This window comes from Callospermophilus lateralis, chromosome 11, assembly GCF_048772815.1.
Source record: "Callospermophilus lateralis isolate mCalLat2 chromosome 11, mCalLat2.hap1, whole genome shotgun sequence".
Classification (NCBI taxonomy): Eukaryota; Metazoa; Chordata; class Mammalia; order Rodentia; family Sciuridae; genus Callospermophilus; species Callospermophilus lateralis.
The window spans coordinates 80,052,689-80,072,431 of NC_135315.1; the positions used below are offsets into that span (position 1 = coordinate 80,052,689).

General features: G+C 32.8%; 1 pseudogene; it reads right to left on the bottom strand.

The window, feature by feature from the left end:
• Positions 1-19,705, bottom strand: part of LOC143410629 (axin interactor, dorsalization-associated protein-like) — a 37,259-nt pseudogene extending 17,554 nt beyond the window's left edge.
• Positions 19,706-19,743: the final 38 nt, after the last annotated feature.

Consider the following 19,743-nt stretch of genomic DNA (forward strand, 5'->3'; position numbering starts at 1 on the left):
ATCTACTGAGATTACCTTAAGAAAATTAAACTACTATTTGGACTTAAGCCAGTTAGTGTTTAAAGCAGTACACAAAAGTTACTGTTTGTCTTATGAGAATTGAAGGCTTTGAAAATAATATTAATGTCAAAGAAAGGTTTAACAATTTTTATTCTTTTCAAGAAACACTGGATAAAAATCCATTTTTAATTTTAAAAGGGAATAAACTACTTTTGGTCATACCATATTTATATATTATACTTCATCTCATTAGCTTAACAGTAGTAGTGTTTAGCATGTGTGTTTGTCAAAACTCATAAAGCTGCACACTAAAAAAGATGCCTTTTATATATGTAAGGGACACCTTAATAAATCTTTTTTAAAAAGATTACAATAAGCTAGATGCTATGGCACAAGCCTGGAATCCAGGTGACTTGGGAGGCTGAGGCAGGAGGATCCCAAGTTTAAGACTAATCTCAGCAACTCAGTGAGGCCCTCAGCAACTAAGTGAAATCCTGTCTCAAAATAAAAAATAAAAAGGGCTGAGGATGTGGTTCACTGGTAAAGTAACCCTGTGTTAAATCCTCAGTACCAAAAAAAAAAGTACAACAAACTTACAATTATATAAATTACATAAAATAAATGTAATAAAAATGTTATAATTCTTAGAAGCACCCTGACATGATAATGTAGACACAACAGCCTTATCACGACTGAAATCTTGGATTTCCACAGTATAACAATTTTTTCCCATTCTACAATTAAGTTAAAGGTTAAATTGTCCTTCAATGACATTTTCAATTTTAAAAATGACACAGGCCCTTGAAAATATCATCGCAAATCAAAAAAGCCAATTGAACTATATGTACTCTTTCTTACTTTGAGGAAAATTATTCAGGGAATAGAAGGGTTTAGTGAGCTTTCTGTATCTCTGAAATAAAATACCAAAATGCTACATCAGAATACAAAAATCTGATTACTTTGGGCTTAATCTTTCATAGCAAATAGACTTAATTTACAGAGTTTCTTTTCAACTCAGCAACTTGAACCCCATAAAGACCTTAATCTGTCCATTTCATGACTTATATCATCTGCTTCAAGGATCTTGTTTGCTACAGAAGTATAGCTAGTGAACAAATAACCAAACCAGAAATTTATAGAACTGGAATCTATTTCAATTATAGCATGTGGTTTGAAAAGGAAATAAAAAATACAGAAAAAAAATTAGCAAATTTATTTACCTCATCATCTCAGCAATCTTGAAATTTCCTACAAATATGACAAGTAAAATATAGCTCTTTCTTCATAAGGATAAGCAGATTGGAAATACTTACCTTGTACCAAAGAAACACTAACAATAACATTTTATAGTGACTGTAATTTTTCCAATAATCCTATGGTGTAGGACATTAGCACCATTTAGAGGTGATAATGAAAATACAGTAGCCACCACTACACCAGCAAATGAAAAGTATCATGCGAAATGCTTTGTATGTGGTGCCTTAATTTTCACTGTAACCCTACAAATTAGGCATTGTCAACATCTCCTTTTATAAAGAATTAAGTACAGTCACTTAACTACTGATTGGCAGATGTTAGACTCAAAAGCGCAGGTATCTTGTTTGTCTAAGCCTATACTGTTTATATTTCAAACGTCTTCTACCAAAGAGTATTTAAATTACTGGAATCTGACTTTAATTATGAAGTTTTCTGGATGATAAGTATATTATATTTAATTATACCATAAAGCATAGAGTCTTTAAAAAAATGCATCACAATAGTACAGTGTTATTTCTACACTTCCAAAAATGAACTAGTTCATCAGAAGTAAAAACTGTGCACTGTATAAGAACAGAAGAAAGTATAGAAGTGGAAGAGTCAACAAATTTACTCAGGGTGCTTGACTAGGGTATTTTACAACCTTGTCAAGATCTTCCACAAATAAAAAGGACTTGCTATGTATTCTTTATTTCCCTGTTAAGGGCAACTGTTTAGTATCTGTTCCTCCAGGTCCAGGTTTCACAATCATATATGATTATTTAAAGAACAGCTAGATATATAAAGAAAATAATTAACATAGCAAACAGTTACTCTAGAAAGCCTACTTACAATGTTGGTCCATGGCTAGCATCTGGGAACCTGGATTTCAGCAGGATTCCCATCGTGCCCTGTTAAGAAGATCACTGTGCCTAAACGGTCCATGCAAACAATATGGTTTGTGCTGAACACTTGCTTTCTTCCTGGAGTCTGTAGTTTTGGTTCATGCTAACCCCAATAAGTGTCTTGTGCACTGAATCTCTACAGTGCTTCCCCAATAGACAATATTTTTCATTTCACAGGTGTGAAAGAATGTTGAGAGAATCAAGTACATATTTGACTCTGCTGGGAGAGGACTCTTAGAAGTTTGGTTTCCTCTGGAATTTGTCTGTGTGCCTTTACCCTTTGCTGATTTTGTTCTTGTGTTTTCTTGTTGGAATGACTCAGAATACAACTGTGAGTACAGCTATATGCTGAGTCCTGTGGGTCTTCCTAGCCAATCACTAAACATGGGATGTTTTGAGGATCCCTGACACAAATAGTAAGATACTTTCACAATAAACCGATAGCTACCGCTAACAGAATGGCCGTGATAATTTGCTTAAGATTGGCAAACTTGGAGATGTTTTACCTGCCACTAACAAGTACAAAAGTAAGTTCCAAACACCTGACCTTGAATTATATAATGTACATTTTTTGTACCCACCAGGCACTCTAGTAGGAAAAGAATCAGGAGACCCTGCTCCAGCACCACCTTATTCTTCATCTTCTTCAATTCTAAATGCTCTTCCTCACCAGGGGCTAAAATTCTCCTATATAAAAAAGGACAGAAAAATTAGTGAGCTTCTCCACTTAATACACCAGCTAACCCTCAAAGCCACTAACTTCCCAGATAAGATGCTGATTATTAGGTTAATGTTGATATAAATGTCAATGTCAATCATTTCATTGCTACCAATGGTATCAGTCATATCACCAATACCAAATTTGATAGGGAAAAAATCCAGAAATATTTAAAAAAAACAGGGATAAAATAGATAATAAAATCAGAAGACAAAATATGGATGCTTATTTATTTACCTTAATGGGACAGGCTGAACATCAAATGGAAATTCTTTATTATATGTGAGAATATTCTTTAGGACTAGAATAAAGACATAGACAAACATTAGTCTTATATCTTATATCTTAGTCCTACATGTTATGTAAGTCTTATATATTAGTTAGTCTTATATGTTATATCTTAAATTGATACTTTTAATGGTATTTTATAGTGTATTAACCACACATTAATATATGTATTTTAAATTCCGAGCTTCACTATCATTTCAAGACTATGCAATTGACTACTGAGTGTCTTAGCAAAATAAAAATGTCCATAGTGGACTGCAGGTACCAGTATTTTCAGAGTACTGTAAGATCTCCAAGGAAAGTCTCAGAACCCTGATAGAAAATGAACCATAAAATAGTTCTCCAATGTACAAGGTCCTAGGTGATATGGGGTGAAAGAGAATACCTCTTCTCCTGAAGTATTTTAATTAAAAGATTGATACTGAAGATGACTAATTAAAGAGAAATAGATAATCACACCTTATTCTTTATCCTAAGTAGATTTCCCTCAATACTTATCACACTGGTAAGGTTTGTAGCAACAAGGTTATAATTCTAATATTCCTTTTATGATGAAATTTATTATATATGTGTACACACATATATACATGCATATATATGTGTGTGTGTGTGTGTGTGTGTATATATATATATATATATATATATATATATATATATATATATATATTTACACATGTGTACACACACATACACACACACACACACAGCAGACTCTCTCCTCAGGGAAGTCATCAAACAACATAATGCTATCACCTCTTGTGTCCTGGTTGATTACTTTCTGTCATGTAAGCCTACAGACAGATGTTATACAATTCTATCTGTATCTGGAAAAGTATTTTATGAAATTTATTGTTTCATTTCCCAATTTATGGGTTCCTAGTGACTACCTGCAATTATTTCAAGGTGAATATTTAGCATTATTAATTGGGCAACCCATGATTTTTACTCTAATTACTCAGACTTTAATTTTGGAGTCTTGCAGATTTGAGTTAAAAGGAGTATGGCATATTGGATTCCTAAATAAGGAAATTCAAAAAGAACAGGTTGTAATTACATAACTTATTCCAATAGGAGTCAATCATCCAGTGAGAAAGAAGTTGGAAACTTGTACCTAGATTCTCATTACTCACTCTTAATTCTCTCTCCCTTTAGCTCTTCCTCATCCTTTATCTCTTTCTTCTTCTCAACAAATGCATACCGAGTACTCACAATGTTCCAATCACTGTTTTAGGTGTTAAAGATACACAGTAATCAAGAACTCATATTTGGACCTTAGACTTTACTAAGGAAAAGTAGACAATAAATATGCCAATAAATAAACTAGATAATGTAAGATGTGATTAGTGGTATGAAGGATACAAACAGGATGCTGTGTAAAAGCAGAGAGAACTTGGTAGAGTAGCTAAGGTAGACAGGGTGCCTTTCGAAACTAAACTGTAAGAAGACATTTGAGCCAAGACCTGAGATGAGAGGGATCATCCACAAGTGGCTCTAGCATAAGGGCTTCCCAGGTATTAGAGAACAGGCTGGAGCAACAACAAAGGTTCCAAGTAGGAAACAGTTTGCCTTATTCAAGGCATAGAAAGGACTGTGAGAACTTAAGTCTGACAAGCAAAGGGGAAGCAGCAGGAGATCAAAGTAGAAGGTTTAAATCAAAACCTAGCCCTACAATTACAATAATAACTTGAACAATTACATAAATACTCTAATCTCCCCAGTTCTAAAATGAGAATGCTACTTCCTTTACAGGATATTGAGAGAATTACAGCCTAAATAAATGTATACAAAATGGCAAGGGAAAATCTAAAATGGACATTCACTCTCTCCATGACCTTTTTGATCTAGTTGACTAGAATCCTAATATTTCTTATCTTACTAAGAAGTACTGTTTATTTTTTAATACAAGAACATCTTTTCTATACTTCTGCATGATCATTGTTACTAAACTATTAAATCAACTCAATATTAATAAGTAATATTAATAAATATTGATCACTTACACAACAATGGAATAGATACCCAAGAATGGGGAGCAGGTAACAAAAAGATCATGTCTCACTTATATCAGAAACAAAAACACAGAAAAGATCATATTGTAATAAGAGTTTAATAAAATGGGCAAAAAAATCAACCATTAAAAATGTATATAACAATAATTTTTAAAAGTTGATCCTGTTATGGTGGCATGTGTCTCTAATCCTAGGTACCAAAAGCCTGAGTCAGGAGGACTAGAAGTTCATCTGCCTAAGCAACGTAGGGAGACCCTGTCTCAAAATAAAAATAAAACAATAAAAGAGCTGGGGTTGTAGTTCAGTGGTAGAGCACTGGGTTCGATCCTTAGCACTACATAAAATGAATAAATAAAATAAAGGTATTGTGTCCATCTACAACTAAAAAAGTTTTAAAAAATAAAAAGGACTGGAAATATAGCTCAGTGGTAGATCACCCCTGGGTTCAATGCCCAGTACATCAAAAACAAACAAAAAAGTTGAAAAATATCTTGGTTATTAAGAATATCTTGGCTGAGTGTGGTAGTGCACACCTGTAATCCCAGAGGCTTAGGAGGATTAAGAATTCAAAGCCAGCCTCAGGAAAAGTGAGGCATAAGCAACTCAGTGAGACTCTGTCTCTAAATAAAATACAAAATAGGGCTGGGGATGTGGCTCAGTGGTTATCTTGCATTTGTATTGTAACAGAAAAATTAAATAGTATTTTCTTTTCTTTAGTATCAAAGCTCTGAAGAGGAAGTATTTGCTTTAGAATAATAGCTTTGTTATATTATTTTTACAAGTTAAAGTATTATCAAACATTTAATTTATGTGAATAGCTTTAGAACTAAAAAAACAAATTATGTTTTACTTTCTATAACTGTAGTATAGGTTTACATTTTCAACAACTATGGAATAACAGCTTCTGTTGTTCTTTTAAAATAGCTTAAACTTTACATAGAGTTTTCTTTCTACCAATACTAGCAATGATGTCTTAGGAGGATCTGAAGAGGAGCTTGAATTTTACAAAAGATATTATCATAAGTATGAAGCATGTCATGTGTTGGAGATTCATGGGCTGATTTGGTAGGACTTACACACTTTGGATCACTACATGGCAGACATCTGATGCTACTCCACCATGGAAAATTCAGCACTCCCAGCCTTTCTCTTGGAGCATGGACCTACCAACCTCCTGAAGCTAACCCTCAAAAGATGACACACAGGCAAATATCAAAATGCATTCTGCTTTTGTGACTGACGTGTTTCATTTTTGTGGTAGGAAAAATGGGCAGCTGCCTCAATTTTGAAAGGGTATTTTTTAAATTATAGGAAAAGATTCCTTCAAAACATTCAAATCTATTTAACTCAACACAATCTTGCCAAGTTCATACTACACTTAAAGCATTCAATAGGCTCTGGGGTGGGGGAAGAGTCCATTCATAATCTCTTTGAGGACTGAAACAAATACAAGTGAAAAATAACACATGTGAGAGTCTGACAATGGATAGTTAAAATGATCCTATACAGGAGAGGAGGCAGAGTTTAATTATGCCTCTATAGAGACAGCAGAGAAAGCTTTCAGGGAGAGGTGGGATTCTGTGAAGCTTTGAAGGGTGGCTTAATAGAAGAGAATTTTGCAGGGTGGTGTTGGGGAGATATGCTTGAGTAAGCAGCAGTACATTACTGCAATTAACATAAGAAAAAATGGCTCAGACTTTCACAATCATAGTTTTAGTATTTTCAGACAGAATTTAAAAGATTTCAAAATGTTGAAGTAAAGAATACATCAGCCTAATAAACCAGCCAAGAGCTAGGGATGTAGCTCAGTGACAGAGCAACAAGTGCCCTGCTTGGATAAATTCCAAATTACAGAGTCTACCCTACTGAAATACTCGTTTATGTTTCTTTCAGAAGCAACAGCAAATTAAAATCATCTAAAAGGATAACTATCAAGAAGGGAAAAGTACAAATGAAAAACATTATAAAAAATATAATAAAGTGAATCTCCAAAATACTCTTTCCATTTCTACTCCAAATTTTTTTTAAAAAGCCGAAAAAGTAATAGATTTTAACCTGATCTTCGACTAATACATGGATCAATAATTTCTTAGGAATTTGAACTGGAGAGCTGTACTTAGGAATGATGTAGTACAGCACCACTACAGGTATTAATAACAGCATAGTGAAAGAACCAGTCCAGGTGACCCTAAAACTCATTCCTGGGATTTACAAGCTAATGTCGGTGTTGTCCTTAGCAAAATGAAACTGAGAGGATTCGAGTGCTTAGCATATAGATGCTATTCTAAAAAAAAAAAAGGCAATTAATGAAAGATCTTGTGAGGCAATAGAAGTACTTGAGCATGAAGAGATAATAAATATATGAAATAAACATCCACAGTCTTTACAGCCACTCTGTGTATCTATAAGATTTTTAAATTTTGTTTGGAAACAAACAACTAATAGGAAATAGTGACTGAATAAGAAGCCAAAATCCTAATTATTTTTATCATAAAAAACTGAGGGCTGGTGACGTAGTTTACTGGTAAAGCACTTGTCTAACATGCCCAAAGCCCTTGGTTCAATCCCCAGCATCATCTCTCTCTCTCTCTCTCTCTCTCTCTCTCTCTCTCTCTCTCTCTCACACACACACACACACACACACACACACACACACACACATACACACACACTCACACACAAACATAATTTTCAGTAGAACCACTGTATAAACAACTGTTGCAACATTTTATTTAAAGCCATCAATGTGTTTTTCTCAAAATAATCTTATATGTAGCCAGTCATAAAAGATCATATATCATATGAGTCCATTTAAATAAAATGTCTTCAATAGGACAATTTATAGACAGAAATCAAACTAATGGTTTCCTAGGGCTGGGAATTGGAAGGGATTTTAGGGGGATGGCAAAAAGTGAATGACTGCTCATGGGAGTAGGGTTTCTTCTTGTGGTGACGAAAATGTACTAAAATTGATTGTGGTGATGTCTGCATAACTCTTCCAATTTACTAAAAAATTGAATATGATATGTTAAATTGGTGAACTGTGCTTTATATAAATTATATCTCAATCATATACAAAGTATTTATTAATGCTTTTGAAAAATAAAGTTTTAGGTACAAAAAACCCCAAAAAATTGTGAGAAATATTACATTGATTAGTATCCTTATATACATTGGATATAGGCATAAGAACTATTTCTGAATATAAGTGTGTCTCTTATAACATCTCCAACTCTTATGATCTACGGCTGGAGATGTAGCTCAGTGGTAAAACGCTTGCCTAGCATGTGTGAGGTCATGGGTTTGATCCCCAGAACCACAAAGAAAAAAAAAACTTTATGATCTGGATTACATAAAGTAACCAAAACTATTAAAATGACAGAGTTCATCAGAATTCTTGCCATATTCAGAAGGATGGTGTTCTGAAGAAATGAAATATGATCATCTAAAACTGGAAAAGCCACCAGAATCACAACAAATCTGTTACGCATTCCTTTGTTGTTATCTGTTGTTGTTAACTTCTCTTTTCCAACCCAAACAACAGAAAATCAGATCCCCTTCAGTATACTCTGAGAATCCTTTTTCTACCCTGGATTTGCAATACAATCACATTTCAGCTCTCTCAATAATATATGTCTTTGTTAGAATTGCTATGAATGAATTAGATATTGGCAGTTTGTGGAATTTATAGGAACATTCTATTTAGTTCTTTTTTGGCAGGGGATACTGGAACCGAACTCAGGGGCAATTGACTACTGAGCCACATCCCCAGCCCTATTTCATATTTTATTTAGAGACAGGGTCTCACTAAGTTTCTTCGTGCCTTGCTTTGCTAGGGCTGGCTTTGAATTTGATATCCTTCTGCCTCAGCCTCCCGAGCGGCTAGGATTACAGGCATGCGCCACTGTGCAAGGCCCTCTTTAGTTCTTAAATTAATTTTTTACCTCTTACTCAAAGCATGTTTACATTAAAAGGATTGCACTAGTGTGAACTGAGATAGACTGACAAATGTTCTGAGATTTAGACTCTGCTCAGTTACTGGGGATTTAAATGAAACAGGGCAAACAAATCATTTCATTTCTTTCCTCAATAGAGAATGTGACCACAAGTCTGAGACTCCTTTCTGTTTGAAAATGCTTTGATTTTATGATTCCCTACTTAAAAATCTTACTTATTTGGATAAATAAAATCTACTGTTCCCTAGTCACATAAATGCACTGAGATGTGCAATCTTATCTCAATAAAAAAAGAGTACAGGAGCTGGGTTATAGTTCTGTTTGTAGAGCATTTGCCTTGCATGTGTGAGGCACTGGATTCGATCCTCAACACCACATAAAAACAAATAAATAAAACAAAGGTATTGTATCTGTCTACAACTAAAAAATTTTTTTAAAAAGGCTACATTAACTTACATTCATTCAGTTATTCACACTGTGCCTTTGCCCATACTGCAAGATGAAATCCAAATGGTAATTAAAAATGCAAATATTGTAGGAGTTTTAAAAGCACCAAAAAGTAAGAGAAATAAATCCAATCACTTTCTGTGCTAAACAATCTTAATATTCACAACAGATAAAACTCTTTCTAAAGGAATATCACTAAAAAATAGTAAACAAAACTTACTTGGTTCTAGCTTCTTTAGGTCCTCCAGTTTAAATTCTTGCTGGGACTGTGTGGACTAAATTTAAAATATGCATATTATATCTTTTCATTACAAAGATTTCACTGCACCCTATGTCTTTTAAGTGGCAAGAATAAAATATTAAAATAAATATATTTCTTGCTTTAAAGGTAGAAAATGAAAAGTTCCAAACTGATTTTTGGAATATTCAAGCTAATAGAAACAGAAAAAATTAAAATCATATCTTTTATTTCTACAGTGTACAAAGTATGAACTAAATCATTTAAGTGTGAGTTCAACTGATCAATTCCAATTGTTATAAAACCCTTCTGAGATAATATTGCTTTGGGCATGAATGTCTAATATCTTATCAGAACAATTTAGAATAATTCATTAAAAAAATCCATTTACCTGTAAAGCTGTGCTGCACAATTCCAAGCATGTTGCAATTTTGCCTATGGTTTTCTGTAGGGAAAAAAATGCTATACATCCCAAGATAATTTTAACTGTCAGTTACTAAAATCAAGAATTTTTATTTATAAGAGATCTATAGGGACTGGGATTTTAGCTCAGTGGTTGAAAACTTGCCTCACATGTGTGAGGCACTGGGCTCTATCCTCAGTACTACATTAAAAAAAAATAAAACAAAGATATAGTGTCCATCTACAATTTTAAAAATTTACAAAAGAGATCTATACTTCTTTAAATAAATTATTATTCCTTTTCTAGCACCTTGCATATTTTAGAGAAGAGAATCTGAAGACAAAGGGCTGAGAAGTGGGAGAGAGATGAGTATATATTCTCCTCTAAACTAATATGCCATAACCAATTCTAAATCAAGTTTGGTTTGGTGATAGGTCTAGATATGATTTAAAGGGCAACAAAGATAGCCATTATGGAAAGCAGTGTGCAGGTTCCCCAAAAGATTAAAAATTGAACTACGATATGATCCAACAATTCCACTCCAGGATATATGGCCAAAGGAAAGGAAATCAGTAAGCTGCAGAGACACCTGCACTCCCATACTCATAGCAGCACTATTCCTATTAGCCAAGAAATGGAAACCTAAGAGTCCATCAACTGATAAGTGGATAAAAAAAATGTTATATATACACAATGGAATACTATTCAGTCATAAAAATAAAGAAATCCTATCCTTTGCAACAACATGATGGAACAAGATCATTATATTAATGAAGTAAGCCAGGCACAGAGACAAGACCCAAAAAATCTTATTCATGTGGAATACAAAAAAGTTGATTTCATAGAAGTTGAAAGTAGAATAGTAGTTACCAGGGGTTGGAGCCAGTAGGGGTGGGTGGAGGGATAAATAAATGCATCCTACATTTCAAAAGAAAAAAGAAAAATTTGAAAGTTTTTAAACATAAGAAATGATAAGTGAGTAGAAAATGTTAACTGGATTTAAATATCACACAATATATACATGTATCAAAACATGTTACCCCATTTATATGTACTATCTTTGTTATCTATAAGTTAAAATATTGACTTTATTTGTTTTAAAAATAGCTTTTTTTTAGTTGTAGATGGACATAATACCTTTATTTTATTAATTTGTTTTTATGTGGTGCTGAGGATTGAACCCAGTGCCTCACACATGCTGGGCAAGCAAGCACTCTACCATTGAGCTACAACTCTAGCCCCCAAATACTAACTTTAAAAAAGAAAACAAAAAATTAAAAAGGGGGAGGGCAATGAAAAGGGATTTTTGACATCTTCCCTTCCAATCATCTTCTCATAAAGCCTGAAATTTACTAAAAGATATCTGAAAGATAGCACAATTGTCTAATTTAATTCTGATTAAAGCTCAATTCTGACTTGTTTAAAAACGTAGGCAATATTAACAAAATCAGTATTTGTGATGAATGGTGCAGATTTTACAGTCTACCTTTTTATACAATAAGCTATAAAACAGATGTGATAGGGCACAGTCCTTGCTTTTAATATGCTCATGTTCTATTATGTGTGATAAAACATATACAAAATCACTATATTAAAAAGAGAGACACTCAATCTATAAGCTTCAGCAAAATAAGTTCCTTTTATGTCCTAAAGGAAAAGAACAAGATCTATATTAGGAATCCAGTCCCAAAGACTAGGAAGGATTTCCAAATCAAAGAGTTTGGAAAATTGTCATGGTTCAATTACTTAAAATCCCCAACTGAAAGCAGAGGGATAGGTTTGAAAAGTAAAGTGAAGTAGGGCATAGTCATTCTGAAAATGGACCTTCCACAAACTCCTTGCTGAGGAATCTAGGATTTCTTTAGCAATAAGTTACACAGAAGTGTGTTTTTATTGTTCTTTTTTTTTTTTTTAACAGGCATGCCCTTAAGAACACTGTTGTGAGCTGGGCATAGTTATGTGTACCATCTACTGGGAAGGCTAAGGCAGGAGCCTAAAAGTTTAAGGCCTGTGTGGGCAACACGGTGAGATTCTTTCTAAAAAAACAAACAAAAAACCCCTTGGCTATTGTGATACAGGTATGCAATGTATACATAATTTAAAGGAAAGGGGAAAAACTGAAGGAAAAATCATTTAAGTTATTTCAAACTGTCTAAACAATATTCAGAATAAGAATATGAATAGCTAAGGTGGAAATGAAAAGGGGAGATTCATGATTCATAAAATAAATTATCAGGGCAGGCAGCTGAACAATGACACTGAGACTTCTAGGTCCTTCCAAAAAAGATATTTCTGAAATGTCTTTAGGAATAAGTCTAGATCATAAAAGCAAAGAACTGTGTACATCATTTACAATGCTTACAAAATGACATATTTTGGGAAAAAACTGACACATTTTCTGAACGCATTTTATGTATGACTTACAAAATGTTTAGTAAATTGGGGATTTGGTGATTTTGTGTTTGGTTAATGTTCTTTGAAAGGTAAAAGAGGAGCAAAGGGAAGTAACAGTATTGTCCTGGCCCCTGGTGCTTAGGCTAGTGGACACTCTTCAATTACTGTATCTTCAAAAAACAGCTAGGATAGCAACTCACAAAAAAAAAAAAACTATTATTGAGCAAGATATGCCTCTCAGACACACAAGTAATAATATTTAATTATCTCCATAATCTTTTAAAAATTTCAATATAAAAGCTTAGAAAATATGCAATTTTAATCTGAAAAGAGATTACATTTGAAAATTATATTTATACATAGTTTGCAAAATACTCAGGTTTATTCATCCTCTTAAATAGCTATGTATAGAAACCAGCAGTAAGCAATCTTTTCTACATAAAGTCTAATATCCCCAATCATTGTTGTTCAAATATACCACTCAACTCCAGCAAAACTAGTAAATAATTAAGTATAAATATAATAATCAAATAATTTATTAATAAGAAATACTGTTAATTATTAACCACTTATTAATAACTAATGAGCACTTTCCAACAGGCTCTCCTAAGTGATTTATAAACATCAATTTAATTAACCCTCCCCACAACTCAGAGTTAGCTATGATCATTTTACAGGTGTGAAAACTGAAGTATGAACAGTTTAAGTAATTTGTCCCAGTCATCAATGCCTTCTATATAACACACAAGATATTCAATAAAACCACACACTTCAATCAATTCCATTTAGCTATATTCTTTACTATATTCTTTCAAAACTGATTTTATAAAAGAATTTTGCTTGTATTGAGATGTATCAATGAGATAATCTTCAAAATAGTGGTTAGCTTTTTTTCCTTCTTGATTTTAAAATCCATTTTATTTCACACTTCAAACATTTAAGATAAAAATGTTGTACCTGAACAATAAGAAACCACTAACAAACTATTCTCACTTAAACATTTCTTCAAGTTAAGCAAAGGCAATAGCTTTTTATACAGAAATGTACTGAACTATGGTAAAATACCAACAGGCCTTATTCATAACTATTTTAAGGGACCACACCCAGCTTCAGTATTAAAAAAGAAGTGAAACACTATTATTTCAGCTGTGGCAATAACTTTTAAAACATGTAGATTTTATTGATGTCAAAATCAAGTGCTTGCTACTGAAACAGTGTCACCTGCCTTAAAATGAACAGTTCAGAAAAATGATAAAGAAGCACAAGTTCACATATTCCAGAGTATAAGTATTGACTACTTTAATTAATGTACATTAAACCAAGCACTGAAGTGATGTTTGATTTTTAGAAAGACTTAAATCACTAGCATTTTATTCAAATTAATTGCTCATATCTAATATGATAAGAAACAGAAAACAGTATCATTTTTTAGAGTATTATCTACTTTAGTTTGTCATTGCTAAGAAAATTGAGAGCCCGAAAGATCAGTTAAAGGAAAACATGGAATAAAAATGGACAATTAATGAGCTAAATTAATTTTGCTAAAATGTATTCAATTTATATAATGAATAAAATCAGTTTGAAAATAAACATAATTCAGTACAGTCTTTCTTAATCCAGACTTAACTTTTAAATATTTAAGCAGCCACTCATCTTCCATCTAGCTGTTGGAGGAGAGATAACACTGGGGTAGAGAGAAAGTGGAAGTAGAAAGGTGGAATCGATAAAACATAAAACAAGTATATAGTGCTGTGATTCTCATTACCACCAAGTTTGACTCAAAACAGGGAAAAACTTTCTAAGTGTCATGAGACAGGATGTTCTATTTTGTCCAGAATCTTACATGAGAAAATCTACTACACCAAAGTAGGGAATTTCATGGAATGAAAGCTTTTGGCAGCTTTTTGTTGGCCACTAAACCCAGTTGTTATAATGACAAAACTATTGAAAACTGAAATGAAAGCTAAGGGAACTAATTGTGAGGGAGGATCAAATAAGAATCATAAACTCTTGTTTTAACTAGAAATCTTTGAGAATATTAAAAATAGGAAATAAATGTGAAGTTTTTATTCTATCACCAATTAATTTGGTTTAGACATATTAGTAGTTCTACTTTAGAATTCTTTAGATATAAAATAAACATTGGAAAAATATGTTATTCTCTTAAAAATTAGGATTTATTTTAATAAAACATTTATTCATCAAATATATTTGAGAGCTCACTGTGAACTAGACAGCAAAAAGTTTCATAAAGAAAGCACTTTAGTAATAAGATTGGTTTTTAAAAACCAAAAACATTTTTCAAAGTTTCACTAACTACTGAATGGTTGGCATAATTATATAACTCATCACTGCTATCAATACATGAAATAGTATAAGCATAAGAAATATAACTCAAAATAAAACAACGTTTTTGCAAAGAATAAGGTTAAAAGCATTTTCTATTTTCCTTTTTGGAGAAAAATAAATTCAGTTTTCTCTCCAGCTTATGTACAGGCATAATATTTAATGCAGATCTAACAGTATGTGTCAAAATTTCCTGTGTTATGTTCCTCAGAACACTAGATCCAATGAAATATTCTGTAAAGAAAGGAGGGGAGCTTTTCAAAAGCAAATAATTTTTAAAATACTGCACAACCAAACTCTTTAAAATATCCAACATACACATTAGAATATTAAAAGTCCAGAGAAGTCACAAACTGTGTGCAAGTAATGCCTATTGGGCTGGGGATGTAGCTTACTGATATACAGAGTGCTTGCTTGCCTAGCATGAGGACCTGGGTTCTATTCTTAGCACAACACACAGACACACACACATACACACAGACACAATCTATTAATTTTTAAGAGCAGTGTTTCCCAGAACATGTCTTGAAGACCTCTCTTTTCTAATCATTATTAACTGAAGACTTTGATAATTTTTTTTCTTATGGAACAATCATATAAGGCCTACACATCAATATGAGTGTTTCTGTCTGTTGTGAATATTTCACTTGCATTTTCACAGAAATTTAAACCTTTAAATGCATATAACTTGCCTTATATAGTAGAACAGAATGACTTGGGGTCCTTCTTCAAGACCAAGGAATAGACAGGCAGACAGAAGCTCTGTCTGCAGTTACACCTGGCAGCCAGAAATGCCTCCTGGGTAGGTATTATAAATAATATGTTCCTCAGAAATCAGGCTTCCAGGAGAGGAGGAGGTACAGACCACTTCACATGTAGAGGTCACTGGAGTTTTAGGAAGGAAAGACCTTTTAAAGTCACTTAAGAGTTCTCTAATCTCTCATTTCTTATATAAGGAAAATCAGGCCCAGAGCCAAAGCCAGGATGCAAGACTTCAGTCTTCTGACTCTAGGTCTCAGCTCTCTCCTCTAGGACCTGCAGCCTCCTGGATCTTTTGGAGTACAAGATCTGGGGGTCTTTATAACCAAAGACAAGCTGAACAGCTATAAATTAAAGAATCAATAGCATTATCAACACCAACTCTAGTCTCAGAATACTAAAAAAAATCAAGAATAAGTTAATTTTTTACTCATCACTTAACAAGGTTCATTTTTTGATATTAACCTGTTTGTTTTGTAATTTTAGAATGTTTTAGGAGGTCAAAAGACTTTAATCTCAGGCCATGTGGCTCACAGGTTCTACTCCTGAGCAACAAATGCTAGAGAAATCTAACTGAAGGCAAACAGGTGACTAAAATATGGGATCATTAAAACTTTTTTACATTTTTTTATTTTGTCTTCATATTTATAACATACTTCATTAACTATTAATTTATGTACCTGGATATCTAAGATTCCATTCATCAAGATTTAGATATTTTAAGTCTTAATTCAATGATGCTAGTTGATCATTTCATAAACAACTCCTAGACAGACTTCACAAATTTTATAGAAGTGGTATAGTGTACAGTCTTTGTTCCTTTCCTTAAGCATATCAGCTATTTCCTTTGTGATAATTATTTTCCAGTACTAAGATCCTAAGTCTCTTAAATCTATTGTGGATATTAGCACTTATTAAGGAAAAAAGAAAAACACCCTTTTAAATTGCAGTAACATAATTTTTTTGAAGTAGATTTTAAATATTTTAAAAATACAAATATATTTGGGCAAGAAATACAGCTAACCCTCTCGGGGCTTTTTCTCCCCAAACTCCTGTAACTAAGAATTAATAAACACAGGCCTATGGACTAAAAACTTGCTTAGGTTTAATTAAAAAGTTATGCAAAAAATTGCTCCCATTTCCCCTTGTGCAAAAAAAGAAAAGTATTAATAAGAGTGAATTAGGTCACCAGGATTTTCACACTGCCTTTTCTTAAGAGATGAGGAAAAGACTAACACATATTTTTCACTATCTACAGGATTAAAAATTGACTTAAAACTTGTTACTCTGAGCCAGGAGAAAATGGGAGTTGTTTCCTCCCATTTCTTCTCTTCTTTTAGAATGAAGTTACTTTAAAGTATCCCCTTTTACATAATCTCTATCAGGGAATCAACTTGATATACAAAAATTTTAATTCAAGGAAGAAAGAACAGTACTGAAACATTTTGCAATCTTATATATTTATTTAGCTGACAGATCTGTACGCCAACTTCTTGACTTGAGCTAATTTTTTTTCCATTTGTTTTTTGGTTTGGGGGGTTTTGTGTGTGTTTTCTGTTTTGCTTTGAGAGGTGATACATAAAGAGTTATGAAAATTCAGAGTTAAGCATTGAGGTGGAATGCACTTATTCCCAATCCTTCTGTTTTTCCAAGTGACTCGGAACAAACTCCAGTCTTTGGGTTACCCACGCTTTTCAACTAAAAGTGTGGATGACTTCCATTAGAGTTAAATAAGGCCTAAATAGTTAACTAAAGTAATTCATTAAGTGATAAGTTATATATCTGTATAAATGTTCACTTAATGTTAGGCAAAGCATAATCAATCTGATTTTTTTTTACTTAAATATAACAGTTTTTTGTTTATTTTTCTGCTTAATGGACTCAAGAGCAATTTCATTTGGAATTGAATATATCTAGATATTATTTGATGGTACCTTTTGCTCTTCTGTGAATTCAGAATTGTTGTGTTGAGCTTGGGCCTCTTTTTGTAGATGTCTTGCTAATCTGTAAGAAGAAAACTTTTTTTTAGAACTGAAAGCAAACTATCTCAACTGCAACAAAGGAAAACAAATTAAATCTCTTAAAAACAATAAAGTGCATAATACTTTGTTATGTTATTGAAGTAATTCCACATTTTCAAGGCAAATCTACATTACCCTGAGAATCAAACTTTTTACAAAAAAAAAGTTTGTACAAAATAATGATGAAATAAGATACTTTTTATACCATTTCACTGGGACAAATTTCAGAATCTTAGAGCTGCAAAGAATCTCAAAAAGCACATAATTCAACTTTCTTTACTATGCACTAATTTCTTCTATAAACAACCAATAAATAGTTGTCCATATTCTACTTTAACACTTCCAGTGAGCACCAATAATATATCAACCATAGATACGTTATCATTCTATCATAATTCATTTCCCAATGAGATTTGCCCAAATCCAAATTACAGCCATGACAATAACTCCATCAAAATATGCTTTTGAAACATTTTTAAATGGAAAATAAAGAAAAGCCGTCCACCAATCAAAAACAGAAAATACTGCTTGCCCAGTTATCATTATATCTAAAAATGGCAGGTAGGCCTTGAGTGAGTTTTCCAGGATGAATTTATGATGCTAGTCCAAGCTCAATGGTGAAGATTCAAAGCTATTTCTGAGACAGCAAAAGGCAAAGACTTACTCTTATGAAGAAAGAGAGGAAAAAAAAGAGACCAATTTTAGACACAGTATTTGATTAGACATATTTCTAAACAAGTTATAAAAATGGCCAATAAACACATGAAAAGATATTATGTATCATTAGACATCAGGGAAATGCATATCAGAATCATAAAATAATTACTTAGCACCCATGCAGATGGATATAATTTAAAGAGATGAAGAAAATAATAGGTGTAGGGAGAGTACGGAAAAAACTGGAACCCCCATACATTGCTGATGGGAATGTAAACTGGTGCCAGCCATTGTGGAAAAGTTTAATATAGTTAAATACAGAGGAACTGTATGCTCCATCAAACAAATAATGCTGTAAACAGCATTACAAATAATGCTGTTTACAGCAGCATTATTTGTAATAATCAAAAAGTCATAAAACCAAAATGTCCATCAACAAAACGTGGTACATATATTCAGTAGACTATTATTCAGTCATAAAGAGGAATGAAACTCACATAATATGCTAGCTACAGTTATGAATGAACTTCAAAAAGATTATGCTATATAAAAAGAAGTCAGATGTAAATGGTCATGTTATTTGATTCCATTTACATGAAATGTCCAGGAAAGGTAAATTCATAGAGAAAGGAAGCAGATGAGTGGTTTCCAGGATATGGAAAAATTTAGAATGACTGATACAAGGTATGAAGTTTCTTCTTGGAGTGGGAGAAATTTTTAGGAATTACAATAGTGATGGTTATAACACATTGTGAATACATTAAAGACCACTTCACTGTACACGTTAAAATAGTGAGTTTTATGGTATATGTAAAAAAATAGCTAGCAAAATATTTTGAAAATAAGATTGCTATTCTGGTTGAGATCTGGGAGTAGAAATGACAGCAAGTGCTAGGTAGAAAAGGCAATTAAAGAAGAAGTTCATCACAGTTCCAAAAAACAAGAACTAGATAGGAGTTCTATTCTATGCAATCATATCCTTAAAGATCAAGTAGTATTCTCAATGGCCTCTATCCTCTTTATGAAAAGTCTGCATCCTTTATCATTAAGCAAGAAATTCTTACAAAAAATCTTAACATTTGCTAAGATAGCTCCACCATGTTACTCAGTCAAATTTTCATCCATTTACTTACTTGATTCCAAAGCTGGAAACCACACAATATATTTTCCTAAAATGTCATTCACTGACTCATATTCTCACATTTTTATGAATTCTTATGCAGGAGAAGGTACAAATAAATATGGCCCATTGTCCTTTTTCTGTATTTGCTTTCTTTTTTTTAACTCTTGCTGACCTATGTGGACTCTTACAGGAATTCACGGTCCATACACCCTTAGCAATGTCAACTATACATCCCTGAGTTCA